A 15,034-nucleotide genomic window follows, 5' to 3' on the forward strand; every position below is an offset into this window, starting at 1 on the left:
TGTAAATTGCTCCCAAGGATGAGCCAGACTTGTGGAGGTCTACAATTATTTTTCTGAGGTCTTGGCAGATTTCTTTTGATTTTCCCATGATGTCAAGCAAAGAGGCACTGAGTTGGAAGGTAGGCCTTGAAATACATCCACAGGTTCATCTCCAATTGACTCAAATTATGTCAATTAGCCTATCAGAAGCTTCTAAAGCCATGACATAATTTTCTGGAATTTTCCAAGCTGTTTAAAGGCACAGTCAATTTAGTGTATGTAAACTTCTGACCCACTGGAATTGTGATACAGTGAATTATAAGTGAAACAATCTGTCTGTAAACAATTGTTGGGAAAATTACTTGTCAGGTGTCCTTTCTAACTCAGTTGCTGGAAAGGAAGGAAACCGCTAAAGGATTTCACCATGAGGCTAATGGTGACTTTAAAACAGTTACAGAGTTTAATGGCTGTGATAGGAGAAAACTGAGGATGATCAGCAACATTGTAGTTACTCCAAGATACTCATCTAATTAACAGAGTTAAAAGAAGGAAGACTGTACAGAATCAAAATATTCCAAAACATGCATCCGGTTTGCAACAAGGCACTAAAGTAATACTGCAAAAAATGTGGCTAAGCATTTTACTTTTTGTCATGAATACACAGTGTTATGTTTGTGGCAAATCTGTATATATCCTCGTTATTGTAATGTACATTTCTTGTGTTAATTTTAGATTATAATTCTTATTTATTTTTTAACTTCAGTTTATTTAGTAAATATTTTCTTCACTCTATTTCTTGAACTGCCTTGTTGGTAAAGGTCTTGTAAGTAAGCATTTCACAGTAAGGTGAAACACCTGTTGTATTCGTCGCATGTGTCAAATAAAATTTGATTTGATATCAATGTCTGCTTTTATGTATGGAGTTTTCTCTTCATGTAGTGTATCATTTCTCACTTTCAATGTTTAGCCTCTGAAATAGGCGACACTGTGAGCAAACACTGTTGTCCTTCAACAGCCCTAGATAACACCCTCGTATCCATTTTTCTGTTTGTCCTCCCTGAAGTCGGACCAAATAAAACAAACAGAATTTATTCAGGAATGTGCTAACCAAGGAGCACACATACAGTATTTAAGGAATCAACAAACTGAAACTTATTTGGAATAAAGACTGAATTCTCACTGAGTTTGTTTTGGGTCGGCCCCAAACAGTCTTTTTTGACTCACTTGCATTGCTGAGTTGGCCTAAGTAATAATAGACAGTAATTGTATTCGTGCCCCTCTTGGCATTCTCCCCTCTTGGTGTGCAAATTACATTCTCATTGTAAGATATGTTTTAGATTTAGGGAGAGTTGGATTTCACCAACGAGTTGTGCAATGTTTAACTCAGGTAGTATACTGTACTATAGTACAGTGCTATGTACAATGGACACTGTTTAGGCATAGACTTTGGAGACCTAATGAGTGGACTGATCACTGACATGAAGTGATCAGTTGAGAGTCTGTTAGACAAGAAAGCCTGCTGCCACTGGCCCTCCAAGTCTAGGAATGATGGCTGTAGATCCATTAGATACCATACAAGTAGGTCTGCACCTGTTGAGTGACGTAGGAGGATGTCATATATAATTGCCATAGAGTTCAGATATATCCAAGGTTGTGTCCAGTGGGCTTGCTCCTCTTAGAAAGGTACTTTGTGCTTGTGGCAGCTGCCACTGGGATGTTGTTTGTGCAAATTACGACCAATTTCAGATCATGTAGGGGCCGAGACAAACATTGGGCTTGAAGCTGCGCTGATAAGTTGACAGTGGTTGAGAGGCATGTATAATTTAGGCAACCCTCAAAACCCAGAGACATCGGCCGCCCTTAACAAAGGGCCATTGCTCTGGCCTGGCCTGAGATGGGTAGCACAGTGTGGGCTTTGTACTGAGAGGGAGAAAGAGGGAGAGTGAGAAAGAGGTCCACCCGGGGAGTGAAAACCTTGAAGCTGCCAGGTCTGGCCCCTGCCCCCACTTCACTCTTTAATTACTGGGCACGTCAATGCAGGGGTGACATGTTATAAAGGCCAGACAACAGGCCACTGAGTATTACACATACGAATCTGGCTCTGGTACACACAACACACCACACCCAGAACTGCATACACAACCTTTGTAAAAACAGGATTACAATTTACAGGAGCTATTGCCCATTTGGAGCTGAAGTATCACAATACAGAAGAAGTTATCAGAAACCTATCAGCAGTTGATAACCTAACCGTGAGCCTCAGATGGGTCTTTCCCATCCACTTTAGACATGAGCCAAATAAGATCCTCTGTCATTATATTATAGACCCTAGCAACTGCATGGAAATCTCCAACCTCATTAGAGACCATATTATTGTGTGTGTTATGTCTGGGTCTGTGTACACAAAAACACAGAACCTTGTAAACACTACTTCCCATGGGGGGGTTGTGTCAGTGTTAGTGTTAATGAGTCCAGACCCACCGGTGTTGTAGTAAAAACAAAAAATCCTGCTAGGCCATATGTAGCCCATTAGCCCTGCTCACGCAAAAGTGGGATCGGTTCCGCTGGCACCCAGCGTGGCATCCCCTCGAGCGCCAGGCCAGATGATGAGTCTGAGGTATGATTGTTTAAAGTGCTAACAATGTCCCACATGGTTTTAACTGCCCACCGCTTGGCCAGACAACTGGTTGGCTGGCATCGGTTCCAGGAAGAGGCACGTAAGAGAAATTATGGTGTCTGAATGTTAAAGCGGAAGCCATTTTGTGAGAGTTCGCAGCGGTGAGATTTTCCACGGTTAGAGAGTAATGGGGCAGGTGATTAAATTGTGGGTGATGTTGAGGTGTAGTCATTATCTATATTTTGTAATGTAACCGTTTTAGGGTGCTGGCTGAAAAATAGGTCCTTGAGTGTGAAAGTGGTCGTAGTCAGTCTAATGTTGAGTGAGGATAAATTCCAGTGAGGTGCCAGTTAACCTTTCTATAACTAGCGAGCTAATTGGTTTGTGGGAAAAATATCTATTTTCCTTACAAACGTAAGCGAAACTATCAAGTACCATTTCTAAAACAGTTAATAATGTGCATTTAAAGCTGGAATTGGTACTTAGTAAAACTGCCACGTCTGTTTGGGATATTACAACAACTTAGACGTTACTGCAATCAATGAACACAGTTTTTTCCCCTTTGACATCATTGCTCACGTGATAGAACACCAGCATATGTACTACGATTATTAGTATTCTTTTCATGCTGCCAGACGCTCCTTTCATCCGTTTCATCAACAAAACAAAAACAATAACAAAGGCGCTGGGGCGAGCAGTGGTGCTGTTTCACAAAATCCGGTTTCTACTGCCTATTTAAGTTCCCTGTACTTTATAGGGACCACAGTCAAAACTAAAGTAGTAGTATTTTCTCAGTCAATAATTTGTTGTACAAAGTTTAGAACACATTTTATGGCTGTTTAATTAGATCCAGACCTGTGTTTCTTGCTTCCTGCCCTTGTGATACTGTGGGAAAGGAGGGAGGTTACAGGGGGAATACATTGAATAGAGCGTTCTATTAAACATTTCCAAATGCATAAAAAATTGGAACAGAATCAAGATGTCTGACGAACAGACTTTTGCACATTCGAGTCAAGTATTTTACTTTAGCGCATAATCCGAAGTAAAACTTGCGTTTGTGTATTGTAACATACACCTCCGTTTTCTCTACAAACACTGTGTCAATATAAAACCAATAATGCTCAGGCAGAGAAAACACGGGATGAAAATGAAAAGACAGAATGAAATTGACGCCGCCTGGCTGAGACTGGGAATGAGAAAGGGGTTTTTGTTTCCCCGCAGCGGAGGGTAGAGTCGTGGGCAGAAAACGAGAGCCCCGGGGCCTTAACATAAGGGGCCACACCAGAGATGCTGATGGTGTGAAAAACTCTCCCTTGTTTTTGTTTGCGTTTCTTTTCCTTCTAGCACTCGCTTCCCTCCATCTGGAGCACCTTGGGTGATAGAATGTGGCTATTGTTTTCCTTGCCCAACCCCTTGGCTCACCGCGGTCCACTCGTCACTATTACAACGCAGCTTGTGGAGACAGCCGCTCCGACACTGGCCAAACTCACATGACATCTGTGGTCCGTCATTCTGCTTCTCCAAGACATTGAGAAACGTTCTATGGACAAGCTCAGCATCTTAACTTTGCTTGGATCTGAAACCCCTAAAATCAGTCTTTATGGTGCTGTGTTATCGACCTGGATTTGCTCAACCAGACCGTGTGACAGCGTACTGTAAATCATAGACTTAGCAATCAAAACAAAATTAAGTGACTTTTATTTATTCAAATGTCGTTTTCAGTTCACATGAATCAGTATGGTCACAGACAGGTGTGCTATAATCAGCATCTGACTTTGGATAACTTCATGCCATCTCACTTTTGTACTTATTTGTATAAAAAGTATCTGGATTTGCACATTAAAGTATTAATATACTGTGTGCAAAGGAAACCAGCCCTCACAGGCACCAAAATGTCCCATCAGGATGCATCAAGTTTAACTGGAAGAATTCAGTGCTGCTCTCATTCTCCCAGACCCAATATCAGTTCCCATAAATAGACGACCACCTCACCATGTCTGCACATCACGTACATCCATACCTGTCTGACATACAGCCTGTACAGCAGAAACAAACCGCAACGAGACCATATCAGACACGAGAGCCAATCACATTGTCTGGAACCCAAACAATCCCAAAGCTGGGGTGAGCGCCAACATTTGTGGCTTCTCCTGCTCGCTCTGGCTGGCCTGTGAAGGCCGTTCGCTCAGCCCAGGAGCTAATCTTACAATGCCTCTCTCCCATCTGCGCTGCATTACCAGGCCTGACGCTCTGCCCGCCACTCAAAGGAGCCTATATGGATATGTGTGACTGCGAGCTGCTCCCTCCTCAGACTGTTTCCCATTAAGATCTCCATCGCCATCGAGGTTCTCTGTTGCGTAGTTACGGACTCACACCTCCCCGAAAAACCTGCCTTCCATTTACCTCCACTGACATAGCATGTTTTCTTTTCTATAAACTGCAACAGTGAGTTGATTGAAGGCGGTGGGGTGTTATGATGTGACTTTGGAGAGGGAACTTTTTCCCCTCCGTTTCCTGTTATCGAATCGTACTGAAAGCCAAACAGTCACCTCGATGTTATGAGAGAGACGTTGTCGGTTGGGATTAGTAGTTTGTCAGAGAAGTCAGTCAGGAATAGTCTCATTCTCTCTTTTGGCCTGAGGTACATTTGGTGTCCTGCACTCTGAGGCTTGTTTTGCCTCAAATGAGAGGGTACGGTATGATGCGGCTTACACAATCCCATTACAACGCCAAACCCACTTCTAGGCCAGTTAATCATACATACTGTAAATGTGCATGTGTGTAAGTTGACACAAGCTTTTGTATGTGTGCTCTAATCATTGAGCAAGTATGTCTGACTAAGACAGTGAGTGTGTTCATGTGCCTACAAGGGTATGTGTGACTGTGTTTTTGTGTGTATACTGTACAATATGTGTTTACAGTAAATTAATACATTTACTGTTCTTTTGTATTTGCACAAATAGCAGAAGGGAAAAGTATGTAACCTTGCCTTGCTGGCAGCCGTGCGGGCCGATGGAGGGACAAAGGGGGAGAGGTGATAGGACTCCCTCCCAGGTGTTGGCTCCAGGAAGAGACCAGCCAAGAGGATGTGGTTTCCCCTCCACTCCAGCCTGGCTCACCAAGAATGCTGAGTTATTGGGAAAAGCGAGACAAGGAAAAGATACAGCACGTACCCGACCAGGGCAGCAATATTTAGTGTTTTACCAGCTTAATTAGGCATACATGGTCTCAGCATATTCTGCAAAGCTGCTTTCAGGCGCTTTATACTATTCTGCAATCAGTTTATAACTAGTGTTTATCAGGACTTAACGGCTGTTAGTTATGGCTGACAATCCTGAATCATTTAAGCCAAAGCATTAGGAAAACTGAGGTGGTCAAGTGTCAGCAAGAATCTTTGATAATGATAAACACCAGGGTTTAATATGAGCTGAGCTTGAATCTAAACTTGCCTGACGACTCAAACTGAATTCTTCGGCTGCTCTATGTTCGCTACATACTTCAGTCTGAGACTGCCGTCGTTGAAGTTGTTTGTGGTGAGGTCAAAATGAGGGATGTTGTACAAAATAAGCTATCGTACACAACGGATCCAATCTTTACTTTTCGTACTCTAAAATGAGTTCTTTGGCCAAACTGCTTGTAACTTTGCAGTCAATGTAGCGTTCCTGCTCACAGGCCTGTTGTTTTACACTTGACCGGATGACCTCATTAAGTCAGGTATCAGTTTGTTGCTGCCGTCGGTGACCATAGACCAGACTCCGTTAATACGAGATGTCCCTCTCTGCTGCTATTTGACCTTCAACCTGCATGCTTGCACTCTTTCCAGCCTATGATCCAACCGCAGTAGGCCCCCTAGACCCCTAAGCATCCCCGCTCGCATTTCTACACAAAACAACCATCTCAATGTCAATACACACACCACCTCTCCACCCTCACCCTCTGCCCCCCACCCTGTATCAGTTCCACACAACAACTTCAGCTTTACAATGTGGGAGAGAGTACAATGTTTCCACTTGAGCCCCCTCTGCTTTATTGCATTACCCATAATCCCGCTCGCACGCTACTGTGGCGAGGGCTACTCAGAGTTGAGTTTCCCCAGAGTTGGCACACAAGGCGGGCCCTCGCAGAGGTCCCCTCTGTCCTACAGTGAGAGGATGGGAGCAAATGGCACGTCTCTTGGCAGCGGAACACAGAGCCTTGGAGGGCAGCAGTCTCGCCTCTGGCATTCTGCTCATTTAGCACCACTGCGGATGGTGGCGGCTGAGGGAAGAGGGGGACATTGGTCTAGGCTGGGAGGTGGACATCTCACATCTCTTGTCTGATTTTGGTTTCTGTGCTAATGAAGAACGGCAAGTTGGCTCAAGAAGAAAATATGTCTAGAATGGAAATTTTGCTAAAGACTTGCACCCAGAAACTACCACATCCCCTTCTCATTGGAAGTGCCATGCAGTGTAAGTTTAGAACATATGCTAATGCTAACGCGAGTTCCTCACTGTTTATTACGTGTGAGCATGTGTTGGGCCCCAGCAGGCGCGGCCCTGGGGCCTTGGGGACCAGTCAAGAGGTTTGTGGTGGTAGCCCGACCCCCGGCCGCTTGCCTCAAAACACACTCCCCGCCACCGACCCGAAGGAGATTACAAGCACACCCAGCGGGCAATAAAACGGGTTGGCGCCAGAGCCGGGCCCTGCAGTTTCACGTTATCGCATCTGTCAGCAGGAAACAGAGCTGGATTAAGGGGACGGGGCTGGGGGGGTTAAGGCGGCCATGTCTTTTTTGTTCCTCTGTCATGAACCCCCCGTCAGCTGTCAATGTTAAAGCAACTATTAATCCCCAAGTAGAGGCAGAGGAGGCCCTGAGGTCTTAATATCACCTCTTTATGAAGCCTTGATTGATATGTTAGGTTGATATGCTGAGGTGCTGTTGGCCCACAGTTGTGTGAGCCATATTGATTTTAGTGGCAACTTATAGCTTGGAGGAAACTGTTTTAATACCCCCTCTAAAACTTGGCCATCCCAAATTTGTTTTGTGGTCCTCGAAGTTGATAACATGGAAATTAAGTTTTGGGTACTGGACTTTCGGCATGGTTTAAAATCGTGTTAGCCTGCTACATCATCACATATCATCAATATGACAACAGAACAGAATTCATGTTTGTTTAGAGCAGTCATTCAAGCTGCACTGCCTTTCTCAGTGGATGTTCTTTCGCCTCCTACAGTCACTGTGGGAGCTTTTTCGCTCTTCATCCGCCACAATGGATGGCGTGTGTGTGTGTGTGTGTGTGTATGTGTGAGAGAGAGAGCAGAGGCCTGCTTTGCGTGGGGTGTTCAGTGAACTCTGCACATACATAATGGGACCAGCCTCCTGTTTGACCTTGTGTGACCTTTTTGATGTGTGTTTTGACATTCGTCTCACAACTCCTCTTGAGAAGTACATATCAAAAAACATTTGAGATGCACTGCCTCTTTACGATCCCATTTATAACACTTATGCTTGATGTTAGATAAGATAAGAGCAACTATCATTGTTGTAATCTTCAAGATTTTCAGCAAAACACACACACAAATAGACCTACAAATTTGTCCATGGTGGGGGGCCCCAAAACCAGTGTGCGTGCATGGAAGTGGTGCCAGTAGTAGACTGTGACGATTGCCAGTCCCATGGTGATAAAGCAATCTGGAATCAGGAGGCTGATGCTGTTTTCTCCAGAGTCAGGAAGCAACTAGCGCACAAAGTGGCGGTGGTGAGATAGGGAGGCCTGTTAGGCCACAACACTGTCCCAGCCAGCTGAGGGGTGCTGAGTAAGAAGCCCCAGCAGCCCATGGCTCTACCTCAGCAACAGATTCTAGGCATCCCCGGGGAATAGACGGGAATGCTCGGACCAGCTGTTTGGGACTAGAGCGTGGGGAGCTAATGGGGTTGGAATGGGTTTAGCACATCCCAGGAGACCCCAAAACCAGTTTAACATTTAATCAGCTGGCCATATCGTAGTAGGTAGACTGTTCCCTGCCAGTCGCTGTAGGACATTGCCTGGAGGGGGGTTGGGGGCCAGGGTGGGTGGGTGGCATTTCTGGCAGTGCCATCTCTCACAGAGCAGCCTTGTTCAGCAGACAGGTCCAGTTGTCACCAGGAAGGGAAAGCTCTGTCTGTCTCACTCTGCCTTCTTCCTCACCACATGGCCCCTCACTCAGACAGCTGCTCTACTATCTGCTAACACCGAGACCCCAAGAGGGCATAGTTAGTCCGGATGTCTTAATACCTTTAGGTGTTGACGCAGTCAGCCCAGCCGATAATACACTCCCGTCTCCCATGGTCGACTCGTACATAAAACATCTTCCATTCAGGCTGCGTCGACGACAACGGGACACAAGTGTATTGTCGACTGGCCACATTAAATTCGGACGTAAGATGGCGAACAACGTCAAATGAATAATAGCGCCATCTTGTGGCCGTTTGGCTGATGCTCTGCCATTCCCCAGCCCACAGGACAGGAGAAACGGGGTTTGAAGTCAGGTAAATCAGAACAGGAGACAAATAGAGGGTATGTAATCCCCCACATTTTTTTTTTTTTACCAGCACTTGCACTTGACACCCCCTCCCCCCTTCTAGCTCTGACTCTACTGATAGCTACGTTATTGAGGAAAATTTTACTTTTTATGCCTGTGATATGTGGTTGTCCCACCTAGCTATCTCAGTCTGCTAAATGACTGAAATGTTAAATGTGATGTGGGCTGCCATATTGCCGGTACTGTTTAGATGTTATATTGTGAAGACGTGTCATAGCATGTCATATCAAGTTCACTTATGAACAGTTCATCTTGTATGACAAACTCTTATGTATGAAACTGTGAAACATTAAATCAACGTTTGTATGGTTACCTATAGCAAAAGTAGCAACAGTTATGCACAAATAAAGACAAAGGTCATTTTTTGTCCATTTTATTTGAATATCTTATTTTGCAGCAGGGGAAAAACAGATGTTTCAGTTTATAGACATCAGTTTCTACCTTTCGCGACATGCATCATTTTTGGCTTGCTGTCAGCATTATCTGCAGATTAGGTTTGTTATACGGGCTACATCGTCAGAATATCAAACTCCTTTCCACACAGTTGCCCACATACAGCACACACACACACCATGTGATTGACTGACAACTCCTCTATCTCTATTACATGTGACAAGTTGACCTGGGAGATGTCTGGAGTGGGCTGTTGGCATGTGGACAACATAGGTGACCTAAGAGACAAATAGCGAAGATACACACTGGGGAGGGAGGGATGATGTTTCAGGCATGGCAACCAGTTAGCGCCCTCTCAGACAGAGACATAGAGCGGGATGTGTCGGGGGGGGGGTCGAAGTCAGGCAATGGGATGAGGGCATTGCCTGGCAGTGGGCCGCCACTAATCTAATCCCCCCATGTTGGCAGACATACAGCCCCACTCACACCATCACACACATTAGTAGGCTTGTAGGCCTCTGGGACTCAATAGTGTGTGTGTGTTGTCAAAAATAGCATTAAGTCCCTCTCAGGGTCGCATGGAGTGAGCCAGTGTTTTACAAAGCATGGATCAAGGCGGGCCTTGGGGGCCCAGATAAAGGCAGGGGCCCTGGGGTGTCACTGAGAGAGAGGAGGTAGGCACCAGCCCTAACACTAATGTAACACACATGCACAGATACCTGACGGACACACAGAATGTGAGAGGAGTGAGGCACCAGCACTGACACTAATGTAACACACACACAGACACTTACATGCCTGACGCCAAGCCCCCGAAACACTCTCAGCCCCCAAGAACTCTTGTCAGGAAAAGCTGTCGTTATCTCTCCCAACATAGCCCCACTATCACCCCCACATCAATAATATAACCATACATATTTACACACTCGTCATTCCCAATAAGAAAATATTGCAACAGAACGTTATACATATTGAACACATGCAGAACCGCTCTGTCTTTATGTCAGCCTGTGCCTGTCTGTTCCAGGGCCAGCTCCACTGTTATTTAGCTATAGCGCCGGATCTCTGGGGGTGATGAGGCCTGGTTGAAGTCATTCGATGACCGCAAGTTCCACTGATAAGCAGAGGGGGATGTTTGGGATGCCGACACTTCTAACGGCTGTGGGAGAGGGGGCACTAGAACTGTGGAAGTAGATATACAGACAGGAAGACTGGGGTTACTGATAGGGAGGGTGGCAAAACAGGGGACTAATGCACTACCTGATTGTATGTGATATAGATACTGTAGGTGCGTTTTGGCATGGAGAGGTACAATTGTAACTTTCATATGACAAGAATGTGGTCACCATGATCAATTAAAAAAAATACTGAAGTGTTCTTTATTGAACCCAAATCAAATCATTTTTTGCATGCCATTTTTGCGAATTGAGTTGGATTTCAATAAAACTCCGGATGTAACTATAAGCAGCCATTCTCACACTGTCAGATTGAATGTTTTGTGCTTTTGAAAGAGACTTCTTTGGATGTTTTCAAGTGGCTGTGTTCAGTTCAATAAATACAGCAGTGTTAACAATACCTCTTCTACTGTAAAGCCATAAATCAGAATGATCCAAAATATTTTAATTGTGGTGAAAATGTGTTATCCATGAAGATAACCATAGAATACTTTCTGCAGTGGATCGAGGGAGGGGCCCCCACATGGCAGCTGGGGGGAGAGGACTGTTTGTGTGTGTGTGTGTGCTTGCATGGAAGTGGTGCCAGCTGGCTCTTTGCAGAGAGGGGACTAATTAAGTGGAGGTTGTGTTCTAGCTGACCTTGACCTCTGGGTCGTTAAACACTGGGCAGGTGTCCAGGACGTAGACGGGGTGATTACACACACACACACACACACACACCTCTGGTGTCTGTTTTCCCTCGGCTTACACTGCTGCTCATTGAGGCCCATTTACGTAGAAAGCCACATTTGACTGAGAAGTTTCACTTTCACCAAACATTAATTGCAAACACAGGGCTTATCTTTCTATGATTGTGAGTTTGTGACATACTTTTTTTTACTATTGTTTTGGCCATTTGATTATCTAAATATAGTCCGAAAATATCCTTTGTAGTCATAATTACATTTCTGGGTTTATTTTTTATATTTTTTATTATAACCCATGCAATAATGATTTTCTATCAATGGATAATTCGCTTGGATATAGATTATTTTAAAAGGCAGCCCATAACAAGTCTATACACAACCTACGTTCTACAGTATAAATTCCTCCAAACCAAGAGTGACATCTACTGGTAGGCGAGCACTGATCACCGTATCTACGGAGAGATGAATCATTGGCCATCTTCATGCATGTATTACACCTGGCTGTAAAGAGCAGCACAGCTGAATTGTAGACATTAAAACCTGATCATTAATGGCGTGTTGAAAAAGTTTGTCGAGTTAGAATAATGCTCTGGCAATTTTTCCATGCTCTTGATCTGTAGTTCCACAAACGATTAATGAAATCTACTTCTATTCATTTTCGCAGGTTAGTGTTTTCCGTCATGAATCTTGTTCTGGAGGAAGCTCTGCAGTGGTCACTAGCTGGCACAGTCATATAATATCATTTGAAACCTAACCTGCTACCCATAACCTTCAATTAAGACCAAAAAGCACATTTTTGTTCTCATTAATTTGTACAGTTTTGACTTTGCAGCTGGCCCGTCTAGCGGAAATCGCACAGTTCTGCCTTCAGGGCAAGATACATGACAAACGTCAACTTGCTTCATTTTCTTGCCACTCATGTTACAGGGAAATTAAGAACAAGAGAGGATTGACAGATGCGTTAGTCTTGTCACATTCTCGAAAGACAGCAGTAGCCACAGCTGGGTTGACTGGGCAGAGCTCCAGTGAGTTGCTGTAAAATAATGTCTTCCCAACCCATCTGTCATTGCTGGGACATGTCTCCTCTCACAGCTGGGGACTCCCTGAAAATACCACTTCGATACAAGTGACTTTTCGTAGCAGGTTAGGAGAGCATTTTCGCTAACTAACCCTTTCCTAACCTTAACCGAATTATTTTAACCTGCTACGTTAATTATCCTAACCTGCTGTGTAAATTCTCCTCGCCTGCCACAAAAAAGTCGCAGCTGTATCGATGTGGCTGGTTTTTAGGGAATCTCCTCACAGCTGGGGACCAATGTTTCTTTTAAACTGAGTAGCCCCGGGACTGCTGCGCAGCTGCACCCCGACTGCCGTGCAGAATAAAAATATCAGCCCACGGAGAGAAGCACGCGATTGAATTTCGCTCAACTTTCTAGAGCAGTGGTCACCTATCGTTCAATCGCGATCGACGGGTCGGTCTCCAAGGCATTCCTAGTCGATCGCCAAACATTTCTGTAAAAACAACAACGATTAAGCCTTCTGTTTCTATTTTTTATTATCGGGCTGTTGACGGTAGGTGCACCCGATTGGGGCTCCCGAGTGGCGCAGCGGTCTAAGGCACTGTATCTCAGTGCTAGAGGCGTCACTACAGACCCTGGTTCGATTCCAGGCTGTATCACAACCGGTCATTGGGAGTCCCATAGGGCGGCACACAATTCGCCCAGCGTCGTCCAGGTTAGGGTTTGCCCGGTGTAGGCCGTCATTGTAAATAAGAATTTGTTCTTAACTGACTTGCCTAGTTAAATAAATGCGAAATTAAAAAAATCAGTGGCTCCTAAGGCACTGCATCTCAGTGACAGAGGCGTCACTACAGACCATGGTTCAATTCCAGGCTGTATCCCAAACGGCTGTGATTGCGAGTCCCATAGGGTTTGGCCGGGCTAGGCCAACATAGTGAATACGAATTTGTTCTTAACTGACCTAGTTTAACAACGGTTAAAAAAAATACAAATTCATCGGTAGGCAAACTGCTGCCATTTTGAACCATTTTATGTTTCTGAAGGTACAAAGTCTGTCTTCCCAGCGAGCCCGGAGAGCAAATCAAGTGCACTATAGGTTTACCGCTGGCCAATCGGATGGCTCCGACCTTGTCTGTGTAACGGATGTGAAATGGCTAGTTGGTTAGCGGTGCTAATAGCATTTCAATCGGTGACGTCACTCGCTTTGAGACCCTGAAGTAGTGGTTCCCCTTGCTGTTACATCTGCAGTAACGTAGCAGGCGTAAAATAAAGCTACAGCAAAGTTGATACTGTGAGATTTCAAAACATTTAAAACCATAACTAGAGAGAGACTGTCAACAAACACAGCAAAAAAATGCTGGTAGGCCCCCAATATGATAAAATAGTCACAGTAGCCTACTTGGCCACTGTTAAAACTGTAACTTAAAGTGGCTACAGCCTCAGTGTTCACAGTAAATGCGCGCTGGAAGTTCAATTTTGCGCTCCTCTATTCCCGAACCCGAGTTCTCATTCAAAACATTAAATTCTTGATTGGAAATGACAATTTGAATATCGAGTAGGCATGCTTATGATCAAGTCTCCACCTCTCTTCCTGGTAGGTGTTACTTTTGTGCCTACCAGCTATATAGTGTTTTGCAGAACATATAAAAACATGATATTGATTTCTGTGTTCAGTCTGTCGCCTGACCCTCAGCCAGAAGAGCCAGGGCTGGGTCTTCTCTTCCCCGAGGGCCCACGGGTCAGCCGGTAATTAGGAGACAAAGTTCAGCAGAGACTCTAATGAAGATGCCTGGCACATCTGACAGGCTGACCCCAGAGATGGAGTGTGTGTGTGCATGTGTGTTGAGAGGTGGGGGGGGGGGGCAGATCTGTCAACGAGAGGGTCTGCGTGAGAGTCCATGGACTGATAAAAGTGCGTCCACACCTGTTGAAAAAGAGGGAGACAGTGCCTGCCTGTCTGGCTTCTTTTGCTTTCGGACTACATACCTCCAATAGGGTAAGTTTTTATTTAGCACTCTCCAAGCCACAACCATTAAATCCATGCCAAATATCATGACACTACATTGTCTCTGATGGTAAATAGTTTTTGTGCCACTTTTAGTACCCTGGGATATTAATTTGTCCCGGGAACTACGATCGGTTTACACCTGGCTCCCGCTGTGGCTTTCGGAGAACAACAAAGCGACAACAATTTACAGAATGTAGCTGCTGTAGCAAACTGTTCTCAGTGTTACAACTGATGCAAGCATATGGCAAGTGCCATGCATTTCAGAGGCAGAGTGGGGCACCAGTACACTATTCAATACTGTTAAATGATATAATATGAAAGAAAGAAAAACGACACAACATGACATCATGATACTGTTCATCTTCTGATAGCATGCTTGTCTGAGAATGAAGTGTGACATTCATCTCAAGTCCTTGAGTACACATATATATATATATATATATACAAAAGTATGAGGACATCCCTGCACATTTGTGGATTCGGCTATTTCAGCCATACCCATTGCTGACAGGTATAAAATCGAGCACACCGCCATGCAATCTCCATAGACAAACATTGGCAGTAGAATGGCCTTACTGAAAAGCTCAATGACTTTC

Source organism: Salvelinus alpinus, chromosome 1 (assembly GCF_045679555.1).
Source record: "Salvelinus alpinus chromosome 1, SLU_Salpinus.1, whole genome shotgun sequence".
NCBI classification, from domain to species: Eukaryota; Metazoa; Chordata; class Actinopteri; order Salmoniformes; family Salmonidae; genus Salvelinus; species Salvelinus alpinus.